This window comes from Rhinolophus sinicus, chromosome 1, assembly GCF_057876585.1.
Source record: "Rhinolophus sinicus isolate RSI-liver-muscle chromosome 1, RSI-T2T, whole genome shotgun sequence".
NCBI classification, from domain to species: Eukaryota; Metazoa; Chordata; class Mammalia; order Chiroptera; family Rhinolophidae; genus Rhinolophus; species Rhinolophus sinicus.
This window is the reverse complement of record NC_142501.1, coordinates 67,569,423-67,592,427: the sequence shown is the minus strand read 5'-3', so window position 1 is coordinate 67,592,427 and position 23,005 is coordinate 67,569,423. Positions and strand designations below refer to the sequence as shown.

General features: G+C 34.6%; 1 protein-coding gene and 1 pseudogene across 5 annotated transcripts in view; one reads left to right on the top strand and one right to left on the bottom strand.

Moving 5' to 3' along the window:
* Positions 1 to 23,005, bottom strand: part of FRS2 (fibroblast growth factor receptor substrate 2) — a 100,999-nt gene that overhangs the window by 31,441 nt on the left and 46,553 nt on the right. For 2 of the 5 annotated variants that reach the window (XM_019748978.3, XM_019748980.3), the window contains exons 2-3: positions 21,691 to 21,786; positions 20,518 to 20,560 (exon numbers count right to left, since the gene is read on the bottom strand). The exons of 2 other annotated variants lie outside the window; for them this stretch is intronic. The gene's annotated coding sequence lies outside the window, so the exon portion shown is untranslated. The remainder of the gene's footprint in view (positions 1 to 20,517; positions 20,561 to 21,690; positions 21,787 to 23,005) is intronic. One more of the 5 variants, XM_074325431.2, reaches the window with a different exon arrangement.
* On the top strand, positions 8,049 to 8,384 carry LOC109456598 (small ribosomal subunit protein eS26 pseudogene; annotated as a pseudogene).

Sequence of the window (23,005 nt, the reverse complement as noted above, 5' to 3'; positions counted from 1 at the left end):
TCAGTCTCATAAAGTTATGTACATAAAATATTTTTGTCAAAGCCTTAAAAATTTTAATTTTCCTCGTACGAATTCCAAATTTTAGTTCTCTGAAACTATTAACCCTGCAAATAGAAGGTGGGATGTGGCCAAGGCAAGATTTTAATTATTATATAATTGATAAATGGACTATAATGGCTCTGGATCCAAATGTATTTCAAAACAGCACATTAGAATCTAAAATAAAAGGCTTTGTTTTTAGCATTCTAAATTCTTCCAGTAGACGGCAGTATCAATTTCTAATAATGCCAGCAAGGCAGCACGATACAGTGACAATATCATGGGCTTCAGGGCTAGAGAGAGCGGAGTTCTTATCTAACCTCTCGGAATCTGTTTCTTCATAGGTAAGTTAAAAACACCACTACCACTACCTACTTCATATGGTTTTTAAGTTTGGAGGTTACTGCAGTAATAATAGTGCAGGGGGACGGATGGGACGGTGTCTGAATTAGGGTAGTGAATTAGAGAAAAGAGGGTGGATTAGAGTAATATTTAGAAGTTAGCACCAAGAATACCTAATATTAATTAGACTGGCAAGAAAAGCAGGAGTCAAGGAACATACCCACATTTTCCATTTAGGTGACAGTGCATTTATTGAGCTGGGGAAGGAACACAGAAAGGACACAAGGTTTAGAGAAGCACACACATTCAGGTTTGAATGTACTGTGGTGCCTGTAAGATGATATCTAAGTGGAAATGGTCAACAGACAAACAGAAATACAGGTGTGGGGGTGGGGGAAAGATCTGAGTTGGAGATGGGGATCTGAGAGTCATCAGCTTATGGAGGTAAGTCAGGGGACAAGGTGAGATTGCCTAGTGAGAAGTAAAGTAAGACCTACAGAAATGCCAACACTTACGGGAACTGCAGAGGAAGAAAAGCCCACAAAGGAAACTAAATAGGCACTGTCCAACAAGCAGGAATAAAATCTTCAAGAGTGTAGTACCACAGAAGCCTAGGGAAGAGTGAGTTAAAGTGAGATGGGATAAGAACAGTGTTGAATCAGTAACGTAAAGATTGCAGAAGCAATGGAAAGTTTAGTTTGGGGAAAATAATATTTAACAATAAGGAAAAGTACGGCAAAGATGGTCAGCTGTCTATAAATTTGTTTTATGGAATAACAGACTTGGCCTTGGCCTGCTCCTGAAACAGAAGTTGGACCAAACCATGGAAGTCTATGAGAATAAAACAGACTTCCATCTATGTAACAAAAACTTGAGTTCCCGTTAAATGTTGACTTCCCATTCACTAGCAATGTTCATTAGATTCCACTAGTGGTTAAGACACTGGATGAGATGACTTGAGTTTTCTTTCAATTGAAGTAAATTTCAAGAACCAAACTAAATCTGAAATACTTTGCATTAAAAAGAACAAAGGGAAAGACACAACAACAAAGCTTTTAAATACTTAGAAATATAAAGTAATGGTTCTGTGACGTTTTAAAAATTAGATTCAATTAATTCTAAGTAAAACACATAAAAAAGATAAAGGCATTTTTATAACTTTGTGAGTCCAAAGTAAAACACTTAACATGATATAAAAACTTTTATGGTTCATTTTAGCTGTAATTTTTCTGTTTAATGTCATTAAAACCTACCCAACTGAGTTTTTATAACTTTTTACTACTGAAAAATTACGTTCTTTCTTTTCTTTGTTTTAAAGTTCAGGCACATCGGTTTGCTTATTTCTTTTTATGTGTATTCGTTTGCTTGTTTGTTTTTATTTGTTTTATGGCAGAGTTTATACAAATTATTTGCAGTGCTGGATTATTTTGCATTTGACTCTTCACAGCACCCTGCTCTGTGGCCTAGCAGCCTGAATTTGCATGGAGCTCTGGCAGGGGTTAGCTGTGGCTCCATTCCCCACTGACGTTTCTCTCCTGATGGCTCCTATCAGGCAACCCTCTCCTGTACCAGCTCTTGCTGGCTCAGGTGATCATTCCCTTCCCCTGTCCCTTTGAAAAGGAGGTGGTAACAGTTTCCTGCTGTTGCGAGCTGGCCTGGTCATTGTTGGTTGCTGGTTTCCTTTAACCTGCCTACACTTTACAAATAATTCCTTCATTAACTTATTTTCTATTAACACTGTCAGTGCTCTGTTTCCTGCCAGAACCCTGCCTGATTGATACAGTTGTTAAATACAGTAATTTTACAATGCACTATAACCACTAGGGAAAATACCTCATAAGAAAAGAGCCATGAACACCAGCTTTTACATTTCTTAGTCAAACTAACTAAATTCCTCTCTAAGAATGGGAAATAAAAATTACCAACCTAAAAATGTTAAAAGGAAGGAATTACTTATAAATTTTACTAAGATTAATACACTCAAATTTTGTAGTCATCCTTGACACCTTCCTCTCACATCCCACATCCAATCTATCGATCCTTTCAGGTCTATCTCCAAATTTTATTCCAAGTTCAACAGCTGCTTATCATCTCCACCACTATTTCTCTGGTTTAAGTTACCATCATTTCTTGTATGAATTTTCACAATAGCCTTTCTCATTGATTGAAAACTTCTTTCTACCTCTGCTCTTGTCCTATTCCAGTCTTTTCTGAACACAGCAACCAGAATGTTTCTGTTGAAAAGTGTTACATGATTTATCAGGAAAATCATGACTCTTATAAACAGTAAAATGAACATATTGTCAAAGATATTTAACTGATGAGGGAACCATTAAGATGTTACAACTGGTTCAAAGAAAAGTTCTAAGAACCACACATATGTAGAGAATGAGGAATTCTGAAATGAATTTACAAATAGATGTAAAAGCATTCTTAGTCACAGGGCAATAATCAACAACTGCAGTCCATCAGACACAATTAACTTGCACTTCCATGGATAAGACTCATGCAGTTTTAATACTTTTCTACAAATTACAAAACTGTAAAATAACTCAAAGAAAATGAGACAGAGATACATCCAATGGATGAACAAGACAAGACACCCACACATCATTTTTTTGCCCATTTCAACATTTCACAATTTTTCCTGACAAAATCTTGCATGGCTCCCCTATTCCCCTGAAAGCAAAAACTGAAGACTTTTTAATGGTGTGGCCTACAAGGTCCTAAATATTTTGGTATCATTTCCTGCTCCTCTGGCTCCAGCACTGATTTCATATACTTCATAACTCTTTCCCCTCCACACCAGCCTCCCTGCTGTTTCTGAATACACTAAGTATGCTCTTACCTCAGGGACTTTGTAACTGTTGTTCTCTCTACCCGGAACACTCTTCCATCAGATACCCACAGAGCTTGCACCCTCACTTGCTTCAGGTCTTTGCTCACAAATCAATTTACTAGAGGACTGTCTGTATTGGATTCCTGATACTAACCTCTCCCTAAGTTCTTTTAATTTAACCTCAACAGGTGCCTAATATTAACTAGTATTTTCTCTGAATATCAGTTGAATTACCTGCCATATGCAATTCCAACACCAACATCTTTGGCCTAATTATTTGGCATTTCTTTGGTCTAGTTATTTGGTAGTTATTTCAACTAAAAGAGGAATATGTTTATGTTAGTGGAAAGCACAAGTGTGGAGTATCACAAGCTACTAAAACAATGGTTTAGCTATTACATTCGTTTCTTCAAAAATTTTCTCTTTACACTAATTCATTAAAAAATGTTTAAAAATTCAAATAATAAAAGAACTCATCTTTTCCTTTTTTCATCTATAAGTAAACCAAAGGTAAAGCTAACAAAGTAAGGCTTTAAATTCCTTTTAAGACTGGGTTTGCAAGCACAAACATTTTCACTTTTTAATTAAAATGCTACAAATGAATATTTATTTTGTCAATACTAAGAAACAAATAAAAAATAAGGAAAAATATTGAAAACACAGTCCAACATCCCACCCCAAGAAAATATCTGGGGGTAGCCGGCTAGCTCAGTGGTTAGAGAGCAGTGCTCATAACACCAAGGTCACTGGTTCGATTTCCACATGGGCCAGTGAGCGCCCTCCACAACTAGATTGAAAACAATGACCTGACATGGAGATGATGGGTCCTAGAAAAACACACTGTTCCCCAATATTCCCTAATAAAAAAAAAGAAAGAAAGAAAAAAAGAAAATACCTGGGCTGAAGGCAATAAATGTTGTTTTTCTAATATATGGCTTGGTGACAATTACTTTAATAACAAAAAGAAAACCAAACCATCATTTAAGTGCTTAAGGCAAAATTATTCTGAAAAATAGAGAAATTACTTATTTGAAACCAGTATCTCTCTTTAAATTATTAAACTTGTGTTAAGATTATATCAAAAAATAAGAAAGGACTTTCAAGTAACAAATTATACTTTCAAAAGTACAGTCAATATTTTTTACAAGAATTTTGGTTAATCGGAAGGGTAAAAATTTTAAATGATAGTAAAGGACTTATGATTATAATAATAAACCCAACTTTATACCACTTGTGATTAGGCCTTCAGCTGGCAGCAAATGCATCATAATATAATAAATGCTGGGTGTGTTTGCAAGAAACAGTTATGCAATACCTTCAAGCAAATTACTCTATTACCAGAGTGTTAAAAAAATTGGGTTGCTACAATTACATGATATATTTATCATCACTTTTTATAGATGTGTTTTGACCATAATTGATTTAAAAATATAAAGAAGACTGAATTTTTAAAAAATATAATACTGGGACACAATATTATTATTATTTTTTATTTTTTTTTAAAAAGGAAAGGAGGACAAATGCATAATGTCAGGTATAAAAAAGAAACGTCGTTATGGTTTCTTGTAGATCAGCAAGCAGTTCACCAACTTTTTGACTAGGACCCCTTTACACTTTTAAAAATTATTTGAGAACTTTTCAAAGAGCTTTTGTTTAACTGGGTTCGATCTACTTATATTTACTAAATCAGAAGTTAAATCAGGGAAATGTTTAAAATATTTATTAATTCATTTACAAGAATAAGTCTTTCACACATTAACATAAATAGTATTTTCATGAAAAAATAACCGTTTAAAAACCTATTTTCCAAAAAACTTAGTGAGAAAAGAGACATTATTTTATATTTTTCCAAGTATCTTTAATGTCTGGCTTTATAGAAGACAGCGAATTCTTATAACCAATTCCATGATATGTTGCTTTGGTTAAAGTATATAAACATATGAAGAAAATTTAGCCTCACACAGATACATAGTTGGAAAAGAGAATGTTTTAATAATCATTTTAAATAACTGCTGATATTCTTAATACTATACCTAAACTCAACAAATAGCAGTTTCTTGACAATTAGTTACAATGTAGATTCTAAAACTGTATCAATGAGCTTTTCACACTGTATTACATTAAAATCCATTGGTTTATCTTGTACTTTGAATACACCTTTTACCCATATGGGATTTTGTATCATCATACATTGGTCATCTGGTAAATAATGGTTCACTGAATTATGCAGATGTTCCGAATTGACCATTCAGAATACAGTATCAAGAAAAAAATAACACATTCTTTAATATCGCTCCTCATCCCACCAGAAAAGCCTATCTGGGAAGCTGTAAAACTCACAATATTAAATACAAGTTTTCCAAAATTGTAAATTTCACTTGAAAACTTGATTTTTTTTTCTTTAATTATTGGCTACAAATATAGCTGCTTTTCTCAAAGAGTTAGGCTCACTTAATTCATTTTTGAGAAAAACAAATGTCAAATACCTAAGTTCCAATAACCAAGCTTTGCCTGTCCTCTTCTTTCAAAACAAACAAATAAAAAAAAAGAGGTGTTACAGAAAAAAACAGCTAGCTCAGCTCGCAACTCAACTGAACAGGTCTTTTTTTTTTAAAATAAGTATTGTGCATCAGTGTACAGCAGAAGTGCTTTATAAATCCTTCCCATGTTGTCTCTTAAAATATTAAAAAGACGTATACTCAAAGTCAACATCTAACGAAATTAATATTTTTACTGCTCCAATAAGGACATTCTTAACTGAAATTGGATAATTAAAAAAAAATTTTAAAAACCACTACGAATGCAGGGCAATGAAGAGCACAATAGTTCAGTGTGGTGCCACTGCCTTAATTTCTGCTAAGGTGTTAGCAGTTTTACCCACTATTGCTTTTGCAGCATCACTGCAAATGTCAGCACAGTGAAAAAGACAAAAAAATATATATACTATGAAAATAGTTTTGAGCTCCCAGACCACCTACCTGGTGGATCCACAATAGGTCAACAGAACTATTTTGAAAACTGCTCAAAATTAGACATTCCAAAGATTAAGATAATATTACAATATCATACCAAAAGATGAGTGATTTTAGATGAAATAAATTCCTAGAAAAATTAACTTATCAGATCTTATTCAAAAAGAAACAAAAATATGAATAGTCTTAAAAAATTCAACTAGGAATTACAAGATCCTCCCACAAAGAAATTCTAGGCCCAGATGGCTTCACAGATGAATTCTGTCTAACATGCAAGAAAGAAATAATTTTACACAACGTTTTCCAAAGAAGAGCTAAAGAAAAAACCTTCTCTGGTTGATTCTGAGACTAGTATAACCTTGATATCAAACCCCAAAAAGGATAGTACAACACAAGTTAAAATTATAGGCTAAGGTCCTTCATGAACATTGGTGCAAAATTCTTAAAATACCAGCAAACTGAGTCCAGTAACATATTAAGCCTTCAAAGGTTGGTTTAACATTAGAAAAACTAAAGTAATTCTCCACATTAATAAACAAAAGAAAAAACTTATCCTTATTAAGATTCAGAGAAGAGATATCTTTTCAGAGCTTTCTCTCAATGGATGAAGAAAGCTTTAAGGCCGTTTGGGGGAGATTCAATAGACTAAAAGGACTAACTCTCTGCATTCAAGGAAAAAATCAAGCTGCAGTACTCAAGGTAAGAACCCTCCACATCACAAAGGTGTGCCACTATCACTTTTTCTAAAAGAAAAAAAATAAGCATCAAGACTTGTAACCAAGTTTTTCGTTTATGTTTGACATTCAATGCAGTCATGTTTGGTGTTGCCCTCACATATCTGTTCTGACAGTCTAGTAACAAACTTCTTAAAATAACCGGTAAGACAGAGATGGCCTATAATGTTGGCCTCCAACTTACCACTTATCATCTGCATTCAAGGGAAGATGAACGGTACAGTTATTCTTTTACCATTATTCAGAATACCTGGGTGTAATTATTTTTTCCCCTATCTTGTTGCTATCCACACACAGGCTCCCTTCCTAAAGGAAGCACAACTGTTTCCATTAGTGCAGATACTGAGCAAGTAGAATAAAACGCATCTAATCCAATTCAAAACAGATCTGAAGTTAATTGGTTAAATCAGGAAATTAAATACGTGTGTGTACACCTTAAACATTTTATTTTAGCTTAAACATAAAAAAAGGACTTATCCAAACTTAGAGTCAGAGACTTTCTTCTTTTTAAATGGGGGGGGAGGGGAGGGCACCTGCTGATTGGAATTCTGTGCCGTATTTCTTACATATACCTTAACTAAACTGTATGTTTATTTGAAACGGATCAAGGATTTCCATTTCTGGCAACATGGTAGGTTAGATGGCCCAGATTCTGGCTCTACTGCCTGAATCTAAAACGTTGAATAAATTATTTTAAAAATGTTTTTAAACTTCTTAATTTGACACAAATGTACAGAGACGCTCTGGGAGATGGCTCTCGACTTTAAGGTAACCTCACAATGCTGCTTTGAAAAATACAGAGTGCTGGAGATAGGCTATATATACTGAGACTCCCCAATATGGAAAATGCAATCAAAGAACCTTGCATATGGATGAAAATCCAAAAGGCTACACCTTACACCTGCAAAGTACATCTGAATGAGTAGTAAATCTACCTAGCAGAAGGTGACAGCAAGCAAATTTGCCTGCTTGACTGGTAGAAGAAAGAGAAAATTTCTCCTGTGAGAATTTATAACTACAGACCAGCTCTTAAATGAGTTTCTGGGGAAGGAAAAAAATGAAAAAGGTGAGAAAAATACATTAAGAAGGTCTAATTAGAGTAACAGAGTCCCCACCTCTAAGATGACCAAGAAAAGAAGAAACAATGGCTGTGCCAAAAAGGACCACAGCCTCCATACAGCCTATTTACTGCACTAACTGCATCCAATGTGTGCCCATGGACGGGCCATTAAGAAGTTCCTCACTGGAAACAATAGAGGCTTCAGACACACTTCCAAAGCAAGTGTCTTCAATGACTATGTGGTTCCCAAACTGTATCTGGAACTACATTACTCTGAGTTGTACACTTCACAACAAAGAGTCACGAGTCATTCACACGAAGCACAGAAGGACCAAACAACCCCACCCTGATTTAGACCTGCAGGTACCGTTCCATGACCTCCGCCAAAGCCCATGTAAGGAAAGAGCTGAGTCCCTGAAGACTGAAGAAAAACTGTCCTCTCAGAGGGGGGAAAAAAGGGAGAAAATAAAGAAAATAATAGGCATTATTCAGAGAGATAATGGTCAAGAATTTAATATAATTCTTCAAAGATAGCTTCAGATCCAGGAAGCCCAAATAATCCCAAGTAGAATTACAAATAATAAAATAAAATGAAATAGAAAAAAGGAACACCTCAATATGTTATATAAAATTGTAGAACACCAAAGGGAGAAAAACAGGCTTGAAAATAATCAAATAAAAGACAGATGATTTACAAAGGAAGGGCAATTTTACTCTCCACGGCAGCAATGGCAGTCAAAGGACTGAAATCATGTCTTCAATGTGATGACGAAACTGAGAATTCTATACACAGAGAAATTATCTTTCAAGAACGGGGACGAAATAAAGACATCTTCAGATAAACAAACAAACAAAAAACTGTCTTTTTCAACAAAAAATACTTTCACTAAAGGAAATTCTAAAGGATGTAGTTTAAGATAGAAAAAAATTATCTCATATGGAAGGTCTCATGCAAAAAGTGATAATCAGCCAAGAAAATAGTAAATAATTTAAACAAAGACTGACGACTTAAAACAATAATCTGTATCAATCTGTATGTATGTAGGAGAGAAATATGCTAAAATTAAATAATAGGTGATGGTGTTATGGGTTGGGAGGAAGACAATCAGAGCATTTTGTTATTGTATTATTCAGGAATAGGTTAAAGATGCTGATTAATTTAGACTTTTCCTCTTAAAAAGGACACGTTGAAATAGCTAGAGTAACCACTGAAAGAATATATTAATTTACAACCAAGTGTGCATGACTACAAGGTGTTGGGGGGAATAAAATGAGGAAAAAACCCTGCCTACAAGAAGGCTTCATACATGTAACTCAACACAAAAGACTGGAAGATTCGGAGAGAGGGTGAGTACAACAAACCGAAAGATCACATACGAAGGCAGAAATAAATTAAATCCACCAGTAATCAAAACTGACTGAAATTCTCCAGGTAAAAAATAAAGATTGTCGGGCCGGCCCGGTGGCTCAGGCGGTTAGAGCTCCGTGCTCCTAACTCCGAAGGCTGCCAGTTCGATTCCCACATGGGCCAGTGGGCTCTCAACCACAAGGTTGCCAGTTCAATTCCTCGAGTCCCGCAAGGGATGGTGGGCTCTGCCCCCTGCAACTAAGATTGAACACGGCACCTTGAGCTGAGCTGCCTCCCGGATGGCTCAGTTGTTGGTTGGAGCGCGGGGCTCTCAACCACAAGGTTGCCAGTTCAATTCCTCGAGTCCCGCAAGGGATGGTGGGCTCTGCCCCCTGCAACTAAAATTGAACACAGCACCTTGAGCTGAGCTGCCGCTGAGCTCCCGGATGGCTCAGTTGGTTGGAGCGCGTCCTCTCAACCACAAGGTTGCCGGTTCGACTCCCGCAAGGGATGGTGGGCTGTGCCCCCTGCAACTAGCAACGGCAACTGGACCTGGAGCTGAGCTGCGCCCTCCACAACTAAGACTGAAAGAACAACAACTTGAAGCCGAACAGAACCCTCCACAACTAAGATTGAAAGGACAACAATTTGACCATTGTTCCCCAATAAAGTCCTGTTCCCCTTCCCCAATAAAATCTTTAAAAAAAAAAAAAATAAAAAAAAATAAAGATTGTCATTCAGAACAGAAACACACCCTCAACCATACTCTGTTTACAAGACACAAACCGCAATATAGGATCAATGAAAATTAAAGGATGGAAAATACTATTAACCAAAAGAAAGCTAGAAGAGTTATATTAATCCAAGAAAGCAGCCAACAAAAACAAAACTATAAGGCTAAAAAAAATTTTTTAGAGAGAAAGCCTTTTCACAATGATAAAAATTTCAATTTAACAGAAGGATAAAACAATTCTAAATTTAGAAGTACTTAATAACACAGATTCAAAATAAGAGACAAATTAACACCTCTACAAAGAGATACTGACAAGTCTACCATCAGGTGAGAGATATTAACAAGTCTTTCTCAGCAGAGAAACTGACAGAGCAGTTCCAAAAACCCAAATCCAAACCAAAACATAGACAAACAAAAGTGCGTATTTGAATAGAACAATTAATAAGCTCATGGAATATATGTAGCACTGTACTAAACATGGAAGAATTTACATTCTTTCCAAAAGCACATGGAACATTTATGAAAACTAGCCATAGCTTAGGTCTTAAAATTAGTCTACAAATTACAATATTATGGTCTCTGATCATAATGAAATTAACTTGAAACTGTATAACAAAATATTTAAAAGTTTTATATTTGAAATTAATTGTACATTTCTAAATAATTCATGGAACAAATAAGAATTCTTTTTTAAATGAACAAAACCATGAATATCATAAATCAAAATTTGTGAGGAGGCAGCCAAGATGGCACTGAGAGGCAAATTTAAAGACTAGAATCCAAATTTAAAAGTTTTATTTTTGGGGCCGGCCCAGTGGCTCAGGAGGTTGGAGCTCCATGCTTTTAACTCCGAAGGCTGCCGGTTCAATTCCCACATGGGCCAGTGGGCACTCAACCACAAGGTTGCCAGTTCAACTCCTCCAGTCCCGCAAGGGATGGTGGGCTGCGCCCCCTGCAACTGACAACTGGACCTGGAGCTGAGCCGCACCCTCCACAACTAAGATTGAAAGGACAACAACGTGACTTGGAAAAAAGTCCTGGAAGTACACACTGTTCCCCAATAAATTCCTGCTCCCCTTCCCCAATAAAATCTTAAAAAAAAAAAAAAAAAGTTTTTATTTTTTAAAGGACAGCACAAAAAGCCCTACAAGTTCTGAGAAAAGTAGAAATAAATAATAAATAGCAGGACTTAGAAGGACAGAAAACATTTACAACAGAGATGATCAACAGAGTCAATAGTTCATTCTTTGAAAGATTAATTAGAATGATAAACCCCTGGAAAAACTAATCAAGAAAAAGAAAAAACAGACAAATGAAAAGGGAACATCATTACAGATGTTGTAGGGATTGATGGACAATTTTGTGATAATAAATTTGAAAGCTTTCCAGAAAATACAGTCTATTAAAAATGATTCAAAAAGAAAAAGACTCACACTTCCCAGTTTCAAAACTTACTACAAAGCTACCATCATCAAGCATCAAATCATCAAGTGTGGTATTGGCATAAGGAGAGACATATAGATCCAACGGAAAAGAACTGAGAATCCAGAAATAAATCCATACATTTTATAGTCAATTGATTATCAATAAATGTGTCTATACAACTCATTGTGGAAAGAACAGACTCTTCAACAAATGGTGCTGGGACTAGATTTCCAATTGTAAAATAATGAAGTGGGACCTCTACCTCATACTATACACAAAAATTAAATTAACTCAAAATGGATCAAAGACCTAAATGTAAGAGCTAAAACCATAAAACTTGCAGAGGAAAACATAAGTCTTCATTACATTGAATTAGGCAAAAGTTTTCTTTAGTATGATACCAAAATCACAAGCAATAAAAGAAAAACATATAAACTGGACTTTATCAAAATAAGAAACATTTGTGCTTCAAAGACACTATCAAAAAAGTAAAATGACAATCCAAAGAATGGGGGAAAATAGTTGGAGACGATGTATCTGAAAAGAGTTTAGTATCTAGAATATATTAAAAAAAACTTCTTACAACTCAACAATAAAAAGACAAATGAGGGCCAGTCCGGTGGCTCAAGCAGTTAGAACTCCATGCTCCTAACTCCGAAGGCTGCCGGTTCGATTCCCACATGGGCCAGTAGGTTCTCAACCACAAGGTTGCCAGTTCAATTCCTCGAGTCCCGCAAGGGATGGTGGGCTCCGCCCCCTGCAACTAAGACTGAACAAGGCACCTTGAGCTGAGCTGCCGCTGAGCTCTCAGATGGCTCGATTGGTTGGAGCGCGTCCTCTCAACCACAAGGTTGCCTGTTTTTTAAGTGGACAGAAGATGTGAACAGACATTTCTCCACAAAAGATAGTATAAATGACCAGTAAGCACATGAAATGATGATCAATAACACTAGTCATTAGGAAAATGCAAATCAAAACCACAGATTCCACTTCACACTCACTAGGACTGCTATAATAAAGAGCACGGACAACAGCAAGTGTTGACAAGGATGTGGAGAAACTGGAACCCTCATACACTGTTCGTGGGAATGTAAAATGGTGCGATTGCTTTGGAAAAGTTTGGCAGACCCTAAAAAGGTTAAATTTTAATACAGCATTACCATATGACCCCAGTAATTCCACTCCTTGGTATATACCAAATAGAAGTGAAAACATATATGCACACAAAAACTTGTACATAAAAGTTTATAGCAGCATTATTCATAACAGCTAAGAATGGAAACAATCAAAATGTGCATCAACTGATTAATGCATAAACAAAATGTGGTATTATCTACATTCTGGAATAATATTCCACCATAAAAAGAAATGAAGTACTGATACCGTGTTTCTCTGAAAAATAAGACCTAGCCAGACCATCAGTTCTAATGCGTCTTTTGGAGCAAAAATTAATATAAGACCTAGTATTCGTATTATATTATATTATATCATATTATATTATATTATATTATATTATATTATATTATATTATATTATATTATACTATACTATACTACATTATACCCAGTCTTATATTATAGTAAAATAAGACTGGGTCTTCTATTAATTTTTGCTCCAAAAGACGCATTAGAGCTGATTGTCCCACTAGGTCTTATTTTCGGGGAAACACGGTAGCTACAGCATGAATGAACTTTAAAAACATTACAGTAAGTGAAAGATGCCAGACAAAAAGACCACATATTACGAATTTATTGATAGGAAATGCTCAAAATAGGCAAATCTATAGAGAGAGAAAGATTACTGGTTGTTGGGGGGTGGGAAAAGGGGAATGGGGAGTGATTGCTAATCTGTACACGGTTTCTTTTTGGGATAATGAAAATGTTCTGGAATTAGTGGTAATGGTTTTACAACTTTGGGAATGTTTTTTAAAAAACTGAATTTTACACTTTAAACGGGTGAATTTTATGGTATGCGAGTTATAGATCTGAACAGATTAATGCTTATTAAAGAAATGGAACAGCAGCTGTTTAAAGTCTTTTGACTAGAAAATTATCAAGCCCAGATAGTCTTACAGGTAAATCCTAGCAAACAGTCAAGGAACAACAAATAATTACAACCTTAAACAAATTCTTCTAGAGAACAGTAAAAAAAAAAAGAAAAGAAAAGGAAAACACTTTCAAAGGGGGTAAGATAGTCTTTTCAATATATGGTCCTGGGAAAATCGGATATCCACATGCAAAAGAGTGAACTTGGACCCTTACCTTACATCTGTACAAAAATTAACTCAAAACGAATTTAGGTCAAAAGACCTAAAGCTATAAAATTCTTAGAAGAAGACATAGGGATGGAAATCTTCATGACATTGAATTAGACAATGATTTCTTGGATATGACACCAAAACCACAGGCAACAAAAGTGAAAACAGATAAACTGGACTACATCAAAATTAAAAACTTCTGTGCATCAAAGGAAACAATTAACAGAGTGAAAAGGCAACCTGTGGAATGGGAGAAAATATTTGCAAATCCTGTATCTGATAAAAGGTTAATATCCAGAACATATAAAGGACTACAACTCAGCAGTAACAACAACAAAATCAAATAACCTGATTTTAAAAGGGGCAAAGGACTTGAACAGGTATTTCTCCAAAGAAAATAGACGGACAACAAGAATATGAGAAGCACTCAACATCAACAGTCATGAGGGAAATAAATGCAAGTCAAAACTACAATGAGATACCACCTCACACCCAAAACAAGACACAACAAAACCAAAACAACCAGAAAACAAGTGTTAGAGAGGATATGGAGAAATTGGAACCCTAGTACATTGCTGGTGGGAATGTAAGTGGTGCAGCCACTGTGTTTTAAAACAGTATGACGGTTCCTCAAAATATTACAAACAGAATTACCATATGATCCAGCAATACCACTTCTGGATCTATAACCAAAATAATTGAAAGCAGGGTCTCAAAGAGACCCTTTTCATCTATGTTCATAGCAACATTATTCACAGTACCCAAAAGATGGAAGTAACATAACTGTCCATTGACAGATGAATGGATAACAAAACATTTATACATACAATGGTATATTATTCTGCCTTAAAAGGCAAATTTTGACACATGCTACAACGTTGCTACAACGTGGATGAACTTTGAAAATATGGTGCTAAGTGAAATAAGCCAGGTACAAAAAGTTATCTTTTTGTATAATCTCACTTACATGAGGTTTCTAGAGTAATCAAACTCATAAAAACAAAAAGTAGAATGGTGGTTGCCAAGGGCTGTAGGGAGGGAGAAGAGAAGTTGTTCTGGAAACTGGCTGCACAACAATGTGAATATAATTAACATTACTTAACTGTAAGCTTAAAAACTGGGTGACGTGGTAAATTTTATGTTAGTTGTATTTTGCTACAATTAAAATATTTTTAATCATTAAAAAGAGATTTTTTTTTAAGACCCAACCAACCAGGACACCATGAAAAAAAAAATTACAAGCCCATCTGAGTCATGAACATTGATGTAAAAATCCTATGCAAAATGTAAGTAAACCAAATCCATTAATTTATATATATAAAATATATATATATATAAAGATAATCCATCATGACTAAATTGGGTTTATCCCAGGAATGCTCAGTTAGCCAAATTTGAAAGTCAATGTAACTGACCACATTAACAGACCAAGGAGAATTTTGATCATTGCTCATTATACAAAAGCCTTTTTTGACAGAGTTCAATGTCTGTTTATGATTTTAAACAAACATGACTTAAAACTCCTAGCAAGGTAATATTGGGAAAAAAGACTTTAAACTTGATAAAGGACATCTAAAGAAAATCTACAAGTATCATTTTAAATGGCGAAAATTAAAAGCATTTCTTCTGATGTCATGAACAAGAAACAAAACGGAGTATGTGCAGATCTAAGATAGCACAGTAATGGTTCAGGAGTAGAAAAATAGACCAATGGTACAGAGACTATAGAAATAAAACTACCCATATATGAAAACTTGATTTATGACAGGGAATTGTACTTATCAGCGAGGATTATTTATTCATTTCAATAGTGATGGGATAATCCATTAGCCACATGGAGTGAATCTGTATCCTATACCTCTCACAAAAATCAATTACTAGGAGATTTAAGAATTAAACATAAAAAGCAAAACCATGAAGCTTTTAGTTGATAGCCAATGCCATCAGAAGTTATCAAGGTGTAGATGAGAAATGCCAAATAACCAACTGAATTCAAAGATGAAACCATTTTAATCTTTTAATTTCCCTCTATATTTTGTGAATTAATCAAATAGCAATCATGTCAAAGCAAGTAGACTATCTGATTAAGAAAAAATGTTAATGTAATACAGAGCTGCCAATATTCTAACTACTTCACATCTTAAGTAGATTATATTAAATATGCCTTTATTTAAGATCAGCACATTATTGTAGGGATTTGTTAACAAGGATAAAAACACACCAAAAACTTCATGTTTCAGTAAGTGTCTATATCAATGTGTCTATATCTCATTTCAAATATTAGAAACAATGCCCATGGTAAAATCTAAATATGGTTTCAGGTAAGTAGGGGTGTTGGTTTGACCCTTCCCATTCCTCCTTGAATATTATTTTACTAAAAGCCAGAATGTATCTTTGGATGCTTCAGGGAAGAAACATCTAATGTATTAAGATCAGATTTCTATTACTCACTGGAAAGAGTAAGGACTTTAAAAAAAAAAAAGGCAAGAAAATGGAGCAAACAGACAGCATATTCTTAGGACTTTGAAATAATTCTAAAATTCAAAGTGCCAAAGAAATAAGCACAATACATCATTCACTTGGAAAACTATTAACACGGTATATATGGCTGAATGGGGTGAATTGGAAAGAGCATTTATCCCAAGGTAATATTTTTTTACAATATGAAAGCACATGTCCATCAAGCAAAATAAATTCATACTCATCCCATCCACCACCAAAACAGCCTTCCCTTTACCAAAAAACGCACATACATACAAAGTAGATGTGTTTAATCTAAACTGTAAGCCTCTGGCTCACATGAAAACAAAATGATTTTAACCACACAAGTCGCAGCACTCAGACTTGGAGTTTCTCCACGCTGCCTACACAGCCCCGTGAGCATGATAGGAGGAACGAGGCACAATCACACCACATTCCTTCCCTCAGCTCACACATCAAGAACTTGCCCTCTCAGCTGCATTCTTCTCCAAACAGCCATGGTCACCCTAGCAACCCTCTGCTCCTAATATGGACAGCTGGTCCATTTAAAGTCAGCCTTTCTGGCAGGGAAAATGCTTGTTCTTCAAATTGGGGGAGAGAAGAGAGGTTTTCCTTTCAATGCACATTACAGGGGTTGATTCAACTTGATCAGCACTTTTGTTCTGTGGCAGCAAGTTGTGTCGAGTTTCAACCTATTCCGAGTTTGGATTTTTGGTTTGGTTTTTTGTTTTTTTTTAAATCTAAAAGCAAGTGGCTAAAAAAATAAAATAAAGGCAGCTCAGATGGATTCTAAGGCAGAGTAGAACATGAAACATAAAGGTTATCTGAAATAACCGTATTCTTTCATAAAACGATCAAGCTATCCACATTTTTGAAAGTTCAAATTTACTTAAACTAAACTGTAACATCTGAAACCTTAATATACAATACGAAATCAGAAGACCTGTCTTTTTAACATCAGAACCTATTTCTGAAAAACAAAAACATTGCTAAACTTCAAAGTCCTATAACTCCAATCTACTCAACAGACTATGAGTCAATGGATTTATCCCACCACCTACCTACATGTGAAATCTATCACAATCTTCCCACACACTCAAATGTAAATTAGGTATTGAAACCAAATGGCTAGTATATCTGAAGACTCTCCAGACACAGAATGACCTAGGATAGCACTGGATTACTCAAAACCAAATTTGATATTATGCTTATACCACTAAAGATGGGTCTGAATCAAATTAAGTCTCTTGGGATAAAAGACACAGGTTTGTAATACAGTTTGCCTGAGTGTCATACTACAAACAAATAATCTGGGGGGCGGGGAAGGGATTACCACATTCTGAAGTATGTGAGATCAAATTGCTTGTTCCATACTCACAAAGGGATTCTCATCTATCCATCAAAATTAGACATCTAATCTTTAAAGAAAGTATACTGGCAGGTTTAACACTAAAAAGTATCTAAATTTATGACACTAATTCTAAGTTGGAAATATTTATGAAATTATTTTCTATGTAACAGTGTTAGACAAAATCCATACTAATTTAATAAATGCTTAATAAATAAAAAATAATTGTTTTAGTGAACCTTAAGGTTAAGTGACTACCACTTACATTATACATTGGTTATATTTTTGTTTGTATGTATGTTTTTTAAACTTCTCAGGCTATAAGATTCTTCCCGGCTAGAAACCTTTCAAGTTAAAACTAAATTACAGTAATTACATTTTCTATACAGAACAAAATATCAGTTGACAAGGTAGCAGTATAGATTAGTACAAAGAATCTAAAGCTAATTCCACAAGTGGTTTCATCATTTGTAAAATGAGAGTACTATCTATTTTGCTAATGCCATGTGTTAACATAATGTGAGAATAATGAAATTACTATGCCATACAAAATACTCAAAAATTAAAGAAACTGGAGAAAGGGACTAATGTTACCTGATGTTTAATTCTCTGATTTGTTATTTTTAAAAAGAGTGGGGGGAGTGTTTAACAATGCATGGGACCAAATCAGTATCAACTTCAAGAGTTGCTTGTCTTCCCACCAAAGACCTTATAAAAAAGTGTTGACATATAAATGACGACTTCTTTCAAAAAGTCTCAACCTTGGCTTCACTTTTAGCAGATGTGAATTCCCTTCCCCTTCCCCATTCCACTGCTGAATCGGTTCCACATTCCTCCTAGCCCCCAGAACTAAGTGCCCCTAAGATCCTCCTCTCACACACAGAAGCTGCTCTCAATAAGGTAACTTTAGCTTTTCTACCTGGTGGAAGCCCCGTGCTGCTGTGATCACTGCTTTTATTACCCGCCTAATGTCATGGCCGCTCCCACCCTCTCACAGGAGTCTCTCCCCCTTTCTCCTCTTCACTAGTGGCACCACAGACTTGGAGCTTCTGAAGTTCCCACTCTGACAATTTCTAGTTAGGGGATCCAAGAGAAGTTGCTTGTGCTACTATTAGATGAAACTGTTTTTGCACCCCAGACTTGGAATCCTGCATTTGTACTGCTCTTAATGTGTCAGATTGTGATAGAGATTCACAGAATATGGTTCTACTTCAAGAAAACGATAGAAAAAAGAAGATGAATGTTCAAATGTAATACAATATAGAAACTAATAATAGATAATACAAATGTTCCATAATATTACCAGTATCCTTCAACTATTCAGTTTTTGTGGGCTAACACTGAGACCTAAGCATTTTAATAAATTGTTTCTAGAAGAAAACATGCTTTTGTTAGATCCCACAATTCTTTCCTTTGCTTGTTCTAACAGACTCTTAGAGTCTAACAGACTCTTAGACAGCCTTCTAAACAGATGTTTATATTTCCACTAGTATTCCACAGCATCTAATTCACACTCTTTAACTTCAATTCTAATATAAAGAAACACAAATTGGCCTTTTCTTAAATGCTTTAATGTGCCTTGTACATTTAAGGAATTTAACAGCTTAGTTTTAATAAACAACCTAGAATACAATGCACTAGTAGGACGAAACAAATTAGATGAACACTCAGCAACATGGCCAGATACCGTGTTTCCCTGAAAATAAGATCTAGCCGGACAATCAACTCTAATACGTCTTTTGGAGCAAAAATTAATATAAGATCCGGTCTTCTTTTACTATAAAACCCGATCTTTATAATATAATAAATATGATATCATACAATATAATATAAGGTTGGGCCTTACATTAATTTTTGCTCCAAAAGATGCATTAGAGCTGATTGTCTGGCTAGGTCTTATTTTCAGGGAAACATAGTATTAGGGAAAAAAGGAGAGAGGAAAGTGGAGGGGACTACAAGAATTAGATTTAAGACCTAGTGTATAATTAAAATACCGGCAAATAAAATAATAAAGTCTTTTATAAGACAAACAAAAGGACACATATCAAACACATGAAAAGGTCACTTATATCGGGACTAGTTATAGAAGAAAACAGAAAACAGTCTTTTAATGAACCAATGATGATGTATATGGCACAAACCGAGGAACATCGTTAATACTCCTGTACTTGAGTTTGAAAACTGGTATTTCAGAGAAAGCCTACTACCACATATACCAAAAAGTTCCTGAGAAAATTTAACCAATGTAACTTCTTAAGGCTGCCAAGCAATTGATTTTAAGTTCCTGGCACAGGGTAAGCACACCGATAAGAAGATTTTACTATCTATTCACTTAAACATTTCATCCTTCAGAACTCTAAAGAGTATAATAATATAAATCATTGATGATCCATTTGTAAAGGTCATCATCATTCAGCATTTTTTTTTTTAAATACTAGATGTTACTCAATCTTGTACTAAGTACCTGGTAAAAAGCATTTTACTTTTTAAACTAAATATAGGAGTTATACAATTTCCATATGTGGAAGTATAGCTAAATAATTTCCTTTAACTTAAAGCCCTAAGAGAGCTTCTATGAAAACGCTACTCCCCAAAGTCATTTAGGTAACATCCACTAAGGTAAAAAGGTGAATGGGCCCCCATGGAAAAAGAGAACTCTTTTCCAAAAACGGACAAACCCATTCCTAAGGATACTAGGAATAAGCTCTAACCATGAAAAGTAGTATTTGTGTTTCAATACCCTTTATCATACCCTTTTAATCCTAACTAGCTGGCAAATTCTGAGGTAGTAAAGGTTTACTAACAAATCTGTGAGAATCTTGTAATAATCAAAAGACATGAAATAAATATGGGGCAACAAGATTTTTTTTTAAATCAAGAGCAATCAAGACTATATTCAACTATATATTTTTTTTATTACTATATTAACAATTTCTTACCTTGTGGAATTCTCTTCTGAGAAAAACAGACACAATTTTGTTCCTAAAAAAATTTCAAGTAGAAAAGTTGAAATGTTAGTTTCAAAACAGAAAGTCTCTTGAAAATGAAGTTACAAAATGCTAACATAGCACAGAGTATTATGACATTTGGTATTACCAAAGTTTAAGAGACAGTAAGACTCTAATAATAAAAGTACTTTATTGTTTTTATTAAAATATTTACTATAAAATGTATTGTTTTTATCATTACAAAAATATTATTCGGGGCGGCTGGTTAGCTCAGTTGGTTAGAGCACGATGCTCATAACACCAAGGTTGCAGGTTCGATTCCCGCATGGGTCACTGTGAGCTACAGCCTCCACAACTAGGTTGAAACAACTTGATTTGGAGCTTAAAATTAATCAAATTTTAAAATATATATATATATATATATATATATATATATATATATATATATTATTCTACCTATCAAATCATTTTTGCTAGGTACATAATAATGTGTGGCCCATTTTCACATTCTAAAACACCAGTACTCAATTGGGTTTTACTCTAGTCAAGATTTGATATTCTGAAGGGTACTTTTTACATATAACCCACAAGTTATAAAATTCATCCTTTTAACATGTAAAATTCAGTGGTTTTTACTATGTTCACAAAGTTATATAACCCTCACCACCATCTAATTCCAGAATATTTTTGTCACCCCAATAAGAAACCCTGTACTGAAGCCTATGTACATTTTCCCCCCAGGGAGAAACATCTGAAAGAAATTTAATTTTAAAAGACATACAAGAAAGATACTCTTTACGACACTATGATCAAAACTGTGTTTTGCTTTTTTAATGTGTAGAACAAAGACTGGTAGGAAAAACAAATATCCAAAAATTATAAGAGTAGCTGTGTTTGGATAGTGATATTACTGTGACTCTTTTACATGTATTTCCTCTAAAGCTATGATTTTATAATATTACCTTTATGTTTCTTAAAAGGTACAGCACACACATCATATATTTTCTAGAGCTATATGCTAAAATTTGTACTACAAACCACAGTAAAAACAGAAATACAAGTTGACACTTTAAAAAATGTCCACTACATTTCTTATTAAATGTTTTTAAAAGTAGATAAAATAAGTATAAAGTTTAAAAAAAAAAAAATGTTGGCCGCACTTACTAATCTGGTTGAAAAGCCACAGCTGCATCTTACTTTATGACAAATTGACTGTTTCATCACTTTTGCATCTGGGCATCTACTTCTTAATGGTCATTTCTGAAATAAAGATGTAGTAATTAAGAATATAGTATTATAACAAAACCATAAAATCTTTAAGGACAATTATCTAAATTTTAGTGATTAGAGGGAACTATGAAAACAGTTCTTGAGTAATTCCTAATAAAAATAACTGTAACAGGGCTCAGAGTAAGGTGGGAGGGATGGAATACAGGTCCACAGGACCGGAATTGCACAGTTATGTTAGATGTACTGAGTATAAAAATCTACAACTTCTTCAGTCCTCAATCTCTTTCACCCACAGGGTCTTGCATTTCCTAAGAATGCCATTTACAGATCAGAAAAAGAAAAAAGGAAGAGAGAGAAGCCCTTAAACTGCATATTTGAAAACAACTTACTTGCTTAATTTGTTATGCTTATTTGTCTATTTCTTCCTCACAGCTATAGAAAGTAAGCTCCAGAGATTTTTGTCGATTTTATTTACTGATACCTTTCAAGCACCTAAGACAATGACTGCCGTGTGGTAAGTGCTCAGTAAATATTTACTGAAAGAATGAATAAATTGATTATTTAACTTTAATTGATCAAATATTTAACCTGACAGTATTTCTAAATGGCAAAGTATCAAAATGCCATTTCTTCCACACATACACCACTGATGTTAATGCCAACAACATCTTTATTGTTTTGTTCCCCCACAAACAAAGCTCATAATTAAAAGATAATCAAAACATGATGCCAACCTTCAAGGAACAGAACAGAGGCATATGTGTCACTTTGTAATTCTATTAGTGCAACCTTTGGGAAAGACTCCTGGAAGGGGAACTGCTGGATATGCAATTTTGCTAAATATTGCCAAATGGTGTGTATGTGTGTGTGTGTGTGGGGGGGTGTCTTTTTCTTTTTTAAATACGGCTGTTCTTTGAGGTGCTGGATGTGAATAGAGCTAAGAATATAAGCGAAAATCTTTCCTAAGGAGTGAAAAGTTGATAGGTCTCAAGAATAACCCTCAAGGAACCCAGGAGGTTCCCTACTTCTCCTCCAGTAGTTAAATCAGTATCCCACAAGATGCTATTCTTTTTATGAAAAATTGGGGAAATACAAATATTAATACAGACTTTTTTTCTTTCAAAAAGAAGCAACAGAAGGATAAGCCAAAAACATTTATAAATGGTTATCTATAGAAAAGAGAAAGCAGGGTGGAAGAAGACAAAAGGAAGTCAGACTTCTCAGAATATACCCTGTTTTATAGTTTTTA